General features: G+C 29.4%; 1 pseudogene; it reads right to left on the reverse strand.

Annotated features, from left to right (window-relative positions):
* Positions 1 to 12878, reverse strand: part of LOC142332471 (xylosyl- and glucuronyltransferase LARGE2s pseudogene) — a 39924-nt pseudogene that overhangs the window by 24236 nt on the left and 2810 nt on the right.

Genomic DNA, 12878 nt, shown 5'->3' on the forward strand with positions numbered 1-12878 from the left:
TTTATTTTTTCAACCAAAGGCTGAATGGTCAACATGCCTGCGATATTTATATTTGCAGTTTGCTTCGCACAGTTTTAATGCATTTAAGATTATTTTTTCATGTTACATATACTGGTTTCATTAAGACCAGCACACTAAGAGCGTATTGTTTCATTTTCACATTTCTTTGCAATGTGACCAAGACCACAGCAGTTATAATGCTTTTGAAAATCTAAATCTTTATATAATTTACTCATTTTCCAGTAACATGTAACTTTATGCTATTCAGTGTTTAGTGGAATAGCAATGGATCAAGATCATTATGCATTAGTTGTTAAATTTTTATTTTTCTGACTGTTTAGCTATGGATTTTTGAATGTATGTTATGACACTTTTTGATTGGAAACTTGAGAAAATTTGTTCTTTTATTAAGATTTCTTGCATTCCTGTGTGATGCCAACTATTTTTATTTTTGGATTATTCAATTTTTCAATATGATCTTCATATTTATCTTGATATTGCCTTTCTATTTTCATTCATCATTCACTACCTGCAGATGATTTACATATAATTTGAATTTTCCATCTTTTTTCATCTTAGTAATTTTTTTTTTTTTTTTTTTTTTTTCTTAAACACCCCCAACATCCCCGGCCTCCGCCGTTAGGCTATGCGCAGGAATGTTGGAGTGTCGTGGCAGTCGACTGCCCCCCTGTCTTGCCTTTTCTTTGGCGTCCCATCGGGGTCCTCTCAGTTTCATCAAGATGCAGCAGCCCTCCCTTCTGGACGACCACTACATCCCTCCACTTAGAGGCTACCCTTCCCGTCCCTACACTAGGTTGCCGGCTACGCATTGCGCGAAGCCGGCAAACCGCCGCGTCCCCCTCTCAGGTCCGCTTTGGGACCTGAGGGTCCCAAATGCATCATCAGAGCACCCCAACTGACCTTCATTCTTGCATATGAAGGAGCCAAAGCGTCCTCTGCATCCAGGCTGCCTCCCTGGCCCTGCACGGCGACCACGATTCGCCCCCTGTATTTTATTTATTTATTTATTTTTCCTCCCTTCAGTTGCAGCCCATCACGTTGGCGTCTGAACTTATTCCTCCTTCCGCAATCCGCGGGCACGTTCGCTGTGAGTGCCCTCGTAACCGTTAGAAGGAACACAATCAATAAAATAAAATAATACCACAATCATACAATACAAGGAAAATACATAATAAATGAAAACCACTTCATGTTGTCTCTTCGGCGATGTCACCTCTAGCCGTGGCCCTCCTGCACACGGTCGAAGCGATCGTGCTTGTCATCTCGAGCCGGCCGTAGAGTACCAACCACAGTGACAATGGAGACAATGAATTCACAATACAATACAACACAAAAATAATATATATGTAGTAGAAGAAACACACAGTATACTTGCTAGGGACATTGCTGCTTACCCGCGCCTAGAAGTCTTCTCAAAGTTCTCAATATCTAATCATTGAAGAATCAAGACTAGGCTATATTCTTGCTGGATTTCTGTGTATACATAATCAATCTAATAAACCAATTTTAATATTCTTTCTTTGAAAGAATATTAAAGAACAACTTTTATGTTGATCTTATAACAGGATGTGACAATCTAGTCGTATTAAAGAAATTAAAGACAGATGGAAGCTATTTGTTACAACAGCAAGAAATTCTTTAATTTCTCTCAAATTTAATTTTGTAAAAGATCTATCAATTACAACAAATCAGCTGCCACCAGATAGATGTAAATAGGCCCAGTAGGTCTTCGAAAAAGAAACTGAATTTAGATTGTTACAGAAGTTCTAAAGGATCAGGGGATGGATATTGCATATTTGATGTTAATTTATTGAGTAAGTTTTTAAACAAATTTGTTAGTTATACATATTGTGAAAATGGCTGTGTAAACTTGATTTATTCTGATTAGAAAGGAGTCAAAGGTATTTTATTATTTTGTGATTCAGAAAAGAGTTACAACTCTCATTATCGAGAGCTTTACCTACTACCATTAAGAAAAAAAAAGAAGTGCAACACTAGTCTGCAAGTAAAGAATTATGTAAAATATTATTTTACTCAGAGTAAAATTTGAAGATACTAAACCCATGTTGATAATATTGTCACACACCCTTGATCATTTCTAACAAACGAAAATGAGGAACTCCTGAATGAAATTACTCAAACACATAGTCAAAGTGAATTGCTAATGTAATGGAACCATCTAATTAGTATAAAAATGTGACTGTGACCAGAAAAAACAAAAAAGAAAAAGATTTTTTATGCCTCCTATTTATGGAGGGGTTTGAATTATTATCAGAAAATATTGTACTTAAAGAGACATGAAAGCGTTTATCTATTCTGAGTAAAATTTTGAGATACACGATTCATAAGGTCCATATCTCCCTGTTTAAACAATTGCGTCCAAAATAAATTGGTATCAGTGTCTCATATAAAGAAAAAATAATTTAAATTTTTATCTAAATCAGTTAATCCAGTCTGGAGATAAGGAAAAAACAGATTATGTACACAAGTACCTTAATGATTTTGGAATGCTTTAGTACTAAAACTGTATATTTAAGTTAGAGAAGGTCCATGAAATCTTTGTAGCTGTAAAAACCCTGACATGCAAAATTAGACCTGCTTAACATAGTTTTTTTAATATATATTGTGTAGCTGTACAGTATAACTACATCCTGTAAATAAGTACATATATATATATATATATATATATATATATATGTAATTATTTATTTTAGGTATATAGTTATATTATACAGTTGTATATATATTTACTGATAGATAAGTTAAACTTACCATATTAACTTATCTATTTACTGTGTTTTGTTGGTTTAAATTTTTTCATATTAAATTTAATTAGCACAGTTAGTCAGTATGTTAATGAATTATTTGAACTTTCAAAAAATTATGAGTATATATATATATATATATATATATATATATAAATTATTTAATTGAAAAACAATTACAGTTTTTTGGCAAGGCTTACAAGTAATTATCTCCTAAAACTGCCATCAACATTGCAGGAGAGTCAAATGATGAAATTATCACATTTGAACCTCCGAGACTCTATTTAATATTTATTTATATTGATGGCATAATTAGATGGGAAATTGACCCTAGTATTAAAATGACCAGTTGACATCCTATGAACACTTTTCTTTAATTGCACCATAGAACTAGAATATATATATATATATATATATATATATATATATACAGCATCATGAAGATGAAACAAATATAATAGGCATAATTTAGTAAATTAATTTCAGTTTTGTTTTTGTAATTAAGTTAAAATGCAGTTGGCTTTTATCATAAAACATTTGGATCGTTTCACGTTTTAGAAAACATAAGCTTTTGTTAGAAAAGTTACTAATTGATTATCTCCTTCGTACTACTTATGAAATGTGTGTTCAGGTTAACCCAATATTAAAAAATCTGATAAATACAGAAAAAATTATTTCTTTTTTCACACCACACCTTAGTCTACTTTTTTTTGAAAAGTTGGAAATGATTGCCTGTCAAATATGGTAATAACAGTATTATGTAGTCAATGTTGGCAATATTGAAATGAAAAATTATTCAAATCTTTCATTTTAGTAAATTTCACTTATTCAAAAAAATTCAAGTTAATTCATAAAAAAACATGCAAATGAGCTATCAGAAGAATCTCTTCTACAAAGTAAAATAAAATGTTATAAGTAGTATATTTGGTAAAATAAGCAAATAAAAGATTAATAAGTCTTTATTACAATTAGAGTATAAAAAAACACTATAGATCATGTCACTATAAGATAAATTATAAATATAAACAAATTATGAAATAAAAAATAGATATATATTAAGTTCATTTTAATTATTTAAATATAATTACATAAAATAATGTTAAGATAAATATATTAAGTATTAAAAAACATTACTACAAAATCATTCAGAAGCCGCTATTGAAAATTATTTTGATCATATATTAATTACATATGTACATGTTGGACGAGCTACAAATAAATCTTTTTTTTTTCTTTTTTTTCAATTAGTATTATTTAAATAAACTCTGTGTAAAAATATTCAGGAATTGTGTGAGATAATGATTAAGGAGGAACTGAGATTGCTTGCTATGTACTTTGATAATTAGTGTCTGAAACCTAACACAACAGAGAAAAGCTGCTTCCATTTAAGTTACAAAAATGCCAGAGTTGCTAAAGGTCTTATTTGTGGAGAAAGAACTGCGACACAAAACAAACCGAAAGTACCTCAGCATGATGCATGACAAAATCCTGACCTACAAGCAGCATACTTCCTTGCCGCGCTGTCTGGCTTTGGGTCCCAGTCAGGGTCAATATTTTTACACCCTAAAAATTAATTTCATAATTAGAGAAAAAATAACTAGATATTAATATGTTCAATTCAAATTAATACATTATTTAAGATAAGTAGATATGAATATTTGTTTTAGTAATGCGTGATGATAAAAGTTCCTTGCCGCGCTGTCTGGCCGGCGCCTGGTAACTTGCTAACGAAACGTTTTTGGACCTATGTTTGTTTATATGAACTTTTATTTTTAGCCTCTAGAATGAGTTGTCAAAGTATTGCCCTATCCTCCTGAATCACTCTGTATATTGAGTTTGATTACGAATATAAACTGATTATTAGATGATATAAATAAATAAGTGACAATCTCGTTATAAGCTCCTTTGTGTATGGTTGGCTGTTATAGTAATACGTACATTCATAGTTTAAGTGAAAAGTTATTCTCTTTTATATTTTATGTAATTATAAGTTTGTCAAAACTGATAATAAATTATAATAATAAAAAAAATAAAATAGTTTAATATTAGACAACATATAACGGATGGTCTGTTGTTAAAAAAAAAAAAAAAAAAAAAAACTGATCGTGAAAGAAACAGTTTGCGGACCAAATTTTACATGGAGTAATTTTTGATGACGCTTTGTTGTTTATAAGTAGAGGTTGTTGATGATGTATGTCGATGACGTCAGAAAAACATGATGACTGTATAAAAAAACGTTACGAAATCTAACCAGTCTTGCACTTATTGGCGGGGAATTGTCGTAGAGTATTACTCAATACTACAGTGCCTCCACTTGTTAATGTATCCAGTTTACTTTTTAATGAGATATTATGATTAAAGAAAGTTTTATTTTTTCGTTAATATTATTACAATTTCTGAAATAAAAATTTGTAATTGCTTTATTCTTTGTTTGTACTATTCAAATTATTTATCAGGTTAAAAATGTTAGACTCGAAATTAAATTCATTTATTTTTACAAAATAAATTAATAAATTTAATAATAATAAATTAATTAATTTACAGTATTTATCTCTTAATAATGTATCAAAATAGTTCTAAATAGTAGCAAAACAATATAAAAAAAAGCAAATAAAACGAAACAAGTTAAATATTTGGTTATACTTTGGGTTATTTGACCATTAATTAACCAGAGAAGTAAAATACGTCCATCGTATATCAAATTTAACAGTACGTGATATAAGCAAAGTGGATTTCTGTGTAAAGAGAAAGTTTTTAAACATGTAATTTTACATGTTTTAAGTCTGGTAACGAGAGTGAAGCATACTAGCAAGAAAAAAATTCGTATCTGTATCGTTATTAAAAATATACTGATTCTGAGGCTCCTGGGTTCAACTCCCAAATAATTTACCATTTGTTCACCGATATCAGTTCGTGTCGTTAATTATTTATAAATCAATATAGACTTAGGAATAACACAAAAAAGCAACTAATTTTTGCTTGGAAAGGAAGCAAGATATAACATTTTAATAAATTTGTATAAATATATTTTTCAAATTTATCGGGTTTGGTAGTAGTTTTTATTTAAATTATATATATATATAAAGGAGCGGAGCTACCAATAAAATTTTAACGAAGTTTATACAAAAAAATTTAGAACATTCTATCAGTTTTTATTTTTGTAATTGCAAAGGTTTTGCTATAACAAATTTGAATGAGAAAAAAATAAATTTATACAGAGTAATACATTTCAATATATATAATTAACATTGTGCGCGGGTGTGTGATTATACAAATAAATAAAAAATTTAATTAATATATTATTTATAAAGAGATAATAAGGTTTACTTAAACTGAAAATTACTTCAAAATTATGTAAGACAACCGTTCGTTTCGGTTAACGTACAGACATTAATATTCTTAATAGGGAGTTGTATTCATAAAACACAGTTCTAACATTTACTGATGCTATGACAGACGCTATGTTGCCATTTAAACTGATTTTTTTCCCGCCTTGCCAGTGTACTCGCCACAGTTGGGTATCAGATAAATCGCTGCGTTGCATTTGTCTTATATCTTATTCAATTCATTTTCATAGAATAAATCTTCCAACAAGTTAACCCAGTAAGGAAATGAATAAAACAATTTTTTTATTACTTATGGTAAAATTTTTATAATTTTTTTTCTTAATTTAATAACGAATCATTATATTATCATTTTACTATTTTTTATAAAAAAAATAAATATAAAAAAAATAAATAACGTATAAATTATTGCTTGTTTTAAGTACTCGAGTTACCAGAGATTTTCTTATAACAAAAAACAGAAATTAATTCTGAATCAAATTAAAAAATATAATCTGAGATTAATGTTCATTAAAACGTCGATTATTCGGACCTCCATATCTAAAACATTTTTCGACTTAAAAGCGGTGACAAATCTAAGAGATAAATAAAAATAAATATTAAAATATTGTTTGTTGAACCAAGACTCGGATTTAAGCAAGAGTGTATTTGTAACGAAGTTATTAGTTACGTAATTTCACAGCCGATGGTAAATAATGACGTAATGCGCTAGCATTTCACTTAATCAATTTTACCTTCTCAATTCATAGATTTAAAGCGTATGAAAAATACCAAATCTTGCCGGGATTAAACCCAGAACTCTCCACTGATTCTACCGCTCTTTCCGTCGTGTGTGTTTCCTCAGTTCATTCAGGAAATGTTATTCTGTTTTATATTTGCGCTAGATATAGGCCGACATTTTTTCATTATATTTTATTCATTTACTAATTATTAACTCGTAACAAAAAATAAAGCTAATTAGCCAACCCGTTAATTTAAATAGTTATCGATTCTTCGACTGTTTTGTTCACAAAAACGTTTTTCTGCAATTACACTCTCAAACTGTTCCTTCATAAAAATAAAGATTATATGAAAGTAATTTGGAAATCGTAAAAGTTTTATAGTCATTTTACTAAAAATTAATTAAACTTACAAAATTAATGATCTTCTCCACCAATAGTATTTTATGGGGACTGGTGCATATAATTTTTTAGCGTCTTAAAAAATTATTATTTATTATTTTCATTTCATTAAAATTAAAAAATAATAAACTGTACTTAAATTGTAATATTTTTTTATTGTTATAATTATCCGAGATATGATTATGCATAAATGTGCCGCAGGGTTGAACATAGAGCAACGCCCGTGCGAAGTTACGTTGGGTAACTAATTGTAGTACTAGACTGCATCTTAAGCGAAAAATAATATTACTGTCTTTTTACCTCATACCGGGCGTGGGAACACATGCACAGGTAAGTAGTATTTCAGACCTTTTTTACTTCCTTGTACGAAGTAAAGGAAGTATTGTGATCGCGAAAAATTTCGCTTTTCAGATTTCAACCAAAATATTCATTTTGACCATCCCTGAATCCATTTGACAGTTTCGGCGTGACCTCTGTACTTATGTATGTATCTCGCATTACTTAAAAACTATTAACCGTAGTATGTTGAAATTTTGGATTTAGGACTGTTGTAACATCTAGTTGTGCACTCCTCCTTTTTATTGCAATCGACTGAACCAAAAGTGTCCAAAAAAAGCCCACTATTTCTTAACTGCAGTAATAAGCCCTGATTGAGAGCTTTTCAACGATATATCATACTTATTTTCATTGGTTCCAGAGTTATAGCCAAGTAAAAGTTTAATGAAATATTTGGATTTTACAAGGAGAAGGCACATCGGTTTGAATCAGACTTCATCTCCTTTTTTTAACTTCTTTTATTTAAATATGTTGATTTATTAATTTATTAAACTCTCATTGTAAAAAAAACTTTTACTATGAATAATAATTCAGTAATAACCAAAAAGAAAAAAATATCATTAATTTTTATGAAATAAAATTACATACTTTTTCATTTAAAAAAAAAACGTGTAAATATAATTTAATTTATTAACCTGTGATTGTAAAAAAATTACAATAAATAATAATTCAATAATATGAAGAAAGAAAATCAAAAAATTCTTTATTAAAGAATTAGAGGATCGTATTTCACTTTCAAGTGAAATAAGTTTATACCAAATGAAGCAAAAAATGTGTATATGTAATTTAATAGGCATACAAGGAAGTCATGTGGTGTCCCACATCAATTTTTTTTTTTTTTAATTATGACAGTGAGGTAGATAAATATTTTCGTACGTAAAAAATTAACGGGATTCGGATCCAGAACCTTTTGGATATAAATCAATTTTGTGATACATTTAATCTGATAAAGTAAAATGAAGTGTACATTGTTTTGTCAACCAGAACGGTAGTAATAAAAAAAACAAAAAAAAAAACAAGAAAATTGTATCCTGTTACCATTTTAATACGTATTATGTGTTGACAGTTAGTGAAGCGTGTCAATTGATTTAATTTCTAATGCAGTAAATTTTTTGTAAAAAAATACTCTTCCCGTACATTTTTTGGATCAATGAAATCAAAAGAATGAATTCGTGATGTACAAAAAATTTCAAGTTTTAACTCTGTTGCGTAATTAAAGAATAATGGAGGGCGCGCGCGCTCACACACACACGCACACAATGTTTTATTAACTTACTCGTATGTATTGTTAAACCAGTCAGAGTGACGTTGCATCTGAATTAACGTTCTTTTTGTATAGTAAAGAATTCTGGGTTCGATTTCCGGTTAAGTTATCTTACATTATTATCAAAATTCATAACATGAAAAATTAAAAATCATAACCTAAATAAAATTGGGTGAACTGACGTTTGTCGGCCTCCGTGGCGCGAGTGATAGTGTCTTAGCCTTTTGTCCGGAGGTCCCGGGTTCGAATCCCGGTTAGGCATGGCATTTTTACACGCTACAAAATTATCATTTCATCTCATCTTGTGAAGCAAATACATAACGGATGGCCCGAGGAAAGGAACAAATATATATATACTTTGTATGTTGTCAATACGATTAAAATAAATTTTAAAAAAATAAAGAAATGGTTATAAATATTCGTTTTATTTATTGAGAGATAATTTTACAAATTATACTGCGCGATCGTAGACAAAACTGCTCGCCGACGCGCTGTCTACTACTCCAGTTGCTATGAGACGTACAACTGTTTCAAGGTTAAACTACACAATTGCCGTCTCGAACGCGCGGCTGCATAAAGCACGTTTAACAATAATAACAATAATAATAATAATAATAATAATAATAATTTACAAATGTTTAATACTGTCTAAAGTAAAGCCATTCGGTTTATTTCTTTTTCACACCCTCCGAGATTTTTATTCTACTTTTTATTTTTTTATCATTTTTATTTTAAATACACGTATAAGCAGCATAAATTGGTATCGAAGCCGATAATATCAAACCTCATCTCTCCAGTATATAAGTTTTTTTTTGTTTTTTTAATGGTTTTATAAATAAATTTAAATGTATGGAGACCAAATTGATTCTAAACTAAGTATTTTATAAATATTAAAAATGCGATTGTGTTTTGAAATGTGATTAAAAAGAATAGTGATTAAAGTGATTAAAGAATAAGTCTTTCTTTAATAGGTAATATCAAAATAAGTATTTTTAAAACCAAGAATCGAACCCACTTACTTCCAATTACACCAATCTTTTTTCTTTCCTTTTTTAGGTTTTTTAATTAACTTAGTTATAGACAAAACCTACATTAGAAAAATTGAACTCTGTGAGAATCAAATTGAGTCTAAATTTACGTACTTATTTTTTTTTATAAGGATTATGCGTGCAATTTATAATAGAATCTTCAATTTATGGTTATTTTTTTAATGCGTAAAACTCATACAGATATTACACATATGGAGTGTTGTCCAAGCTGTAACCGAAGCCTAAAGATTAAATATAAAATTAATACAAAAAATTTAATCTTTTTTAAAAATAATTCCTAAATTCTTTTTTGAACAGAGGAAGGTTAAGAAGTGTAACGATAATAACTGAAAAATATATAACACTTCAACTCGACGAGTACAAAACCTGGCTTACTCGCAGAAATGAATTTACTATTTTAATTCAATATTTATTATATTAGGTTGGAGGTTGTGTGTGGAAGTATGGTATTGACATTTTGAAGTGAATTAAAATTTCAAGCCTGACCGGTATACGAAACCGGGATTCTTTCGGATGAAAGGGAAGATATTACTACTTTATCTCGGCGATTGGCGAGGTGATTAGTTGATACGTGCTGAAGTATTAATTACATTAACTTATAAAGTTAAAAGAATTGTAATAAAAAGAACAAAGATAGAAGATAAAAAGTATAAACTTCTATAGGATGTGATTTTTAGTGAAGATCTAACAAAATAATTAAATAATTTTTTTTTTTTAATTAACAGTAACAGTACAAGTAAGTAAGTAACGGAGTAACAATACAAGGTGAAAAGATAAAGATGCTACGATTTGCTGACGATATAGTAATTCTAGCAGAGAGTAAAAAGGATTTAGAAGAAACAATGAACGGCATAGATGAAGTCCTACGCAAGAACTATCGCATGAAAATAAACAAGAACAAAACAAAAGTAATGAAATGTAGTAGAAATAACAAAGATGGACCGCTGAATGTGAAAATAGGAGGAGAAAAGATTACGGAGGTAGAAGAATTTTGTTATTTGGGAAGTAGTATTACTAAAGATGGACGAAGCAAGAGCGACATAAAATGCCGAATAGCACAAGCTAAACGAGCCTTCAGTAAGAAATATAATTTGCTTACATCAAAAATTAATTGAAATGTCAGGAAAAGATTTTTGAAAGTGTATGTTTGGAGTGTCGCTTTATATGGAAGTGAAACTTGGACGATCGGAGTATCTGAGAAGAAAAGATTAGAAGCTTTTGAAATGCGGTGCTATAGGAGATTGTTAAAAATCAGACGGGTGGATAAAGTGACAAATGAAGAGGTATTGCGGCAAATAGATGAAGAAAGAAGCGTTTGGAAAAATATAGTTAAAAGAAGAGACAGACTTATAGGCCACATACTAAGGCATCCTGGAATAGTCGCTTTAATATTGGAAGGACAGGTAGAAGGAAAAAATTGTGTAGGCAGGCAACGTTTGGAATATGTAAAACAAATTGTTAGGGATGTAGGATGTAGAGGGTATGCTGAAATGAAACGACTAGCACTAGATAGGGAATCTTGAAGAGCTGCATTAAACCAGTCAAATGACTGAAGACAAAAAAAAAGAAAGGGATTTACGACAAACATTTGGTTTATAAGTCATTACTTACGTCTTAAATACGGTAACAATATATTTCAAATTTTATAAAAATCAGATGCCATTCCATAACAACTGTATTATCATGCAATTCTAAACAGATATGAAAATAATCCCGTTATTTAAAGGCTATTCTGTGAAACGAGAATACAGATCTATGATAATTATGTTAATACATTAAAATAAGTTTAGTATTACACAAAGTGAAATGTAGAAAATTATTATTTTAACCAGCATTAATGAAAAAAAATTCTAAAATACGTTTCGCAAGCATTTATAGTGTTTCGTTTACTTTCCTTTTCTATCTTCAACGGTGTTCATTTTCCTTCGGCTGATCATATTACCGTACGGAGTAAATTAAAGTTTGGAAACGGGTTGAAACCGTAGATGGTACTTACGTATTAACGCCACAGCAGCTACAGCTTTATTTAAAAACAAAGTATTGTTTTTAAATTTTTCACCGAAATCCGGTGTAAAATGGGCCGATAAAGAGTTTAACATAGATTCAAAACAGTCTCTTTATTAATTTTAATAAATGGTTATTTATATTTATTTATTTTATAAATATAATTTAACCTACGCTCGCTTCGCTCGCTAACCTTGATTAATTTACAGGAGTGTTTTGATTATTTAAATAATAAATAATTGCAATAATTACTGAATTTATTAAATAAATACGGTGTTAATTAATCAAGGTTAGCGAGCGTAGGTTAAGTTTGGTTAAAGTATAATTATAAAATAAATAACCATTTATTAAAATTAATAAAGAGATATTCATTTTCCACCGAAATCCGATTGACTACTTTGTTTTTAAATAAAGCTGTAGCTGCGGTGGCGTTAATACGTAAGTACCCCGTGGAATACTAGGAAGTAGAAATAAATATGGATCTACGTAGTTAAAAATTTTCTACTTTATGAAACGTTTGAAATCTTTTGTCAGCCATCTTGAATCCGCCATATTGAATATATATATATATATATATATATATATATATATATATATTTAAACAGGAAACGATACGTGATTGTAATGTAATGTATTACGGGAAAAACAATGGCGAAAACCATTTGTCGATCAACGCTCTCGCCTTTTAATTATGAGCAATGAAATTTTGAAAAACGGAAAAATCGCGATAGAAATAAAACGAGTTAAAATTCCCCCGTAGTAACTTTTTTATTACGTTTTACCTTCAGAATTACATCCAATGACAAACATTATTCACTAACTAATTAATTAGATTCGCCTAATTAGGGTCATATTTTATTTAGGCACATTTGTTAACGATTAAAAAATAACATTAAAATCTGGAGTTAATCCTCATCACCCCTAACATATGGAAAAAACATCAATCGGTAGGTAAGGATTTTCAAATAAAAATA

Source organism: Lycorma delicatula, chromosome 11 (genome assembly GCF_047948215.1).
Source record: "Lycorma delicatula isolate Av1 chromosome 11, ASM4794821v1, whole genome shotgun sequence".
NCBI classification, from domain to species: domain Eukaryota; kingdom Metazoa; phylum Arthropoda; class Insecta; order Hemiptera; family Fulgoridae; genus Lycorma; species Lycorma delicatula.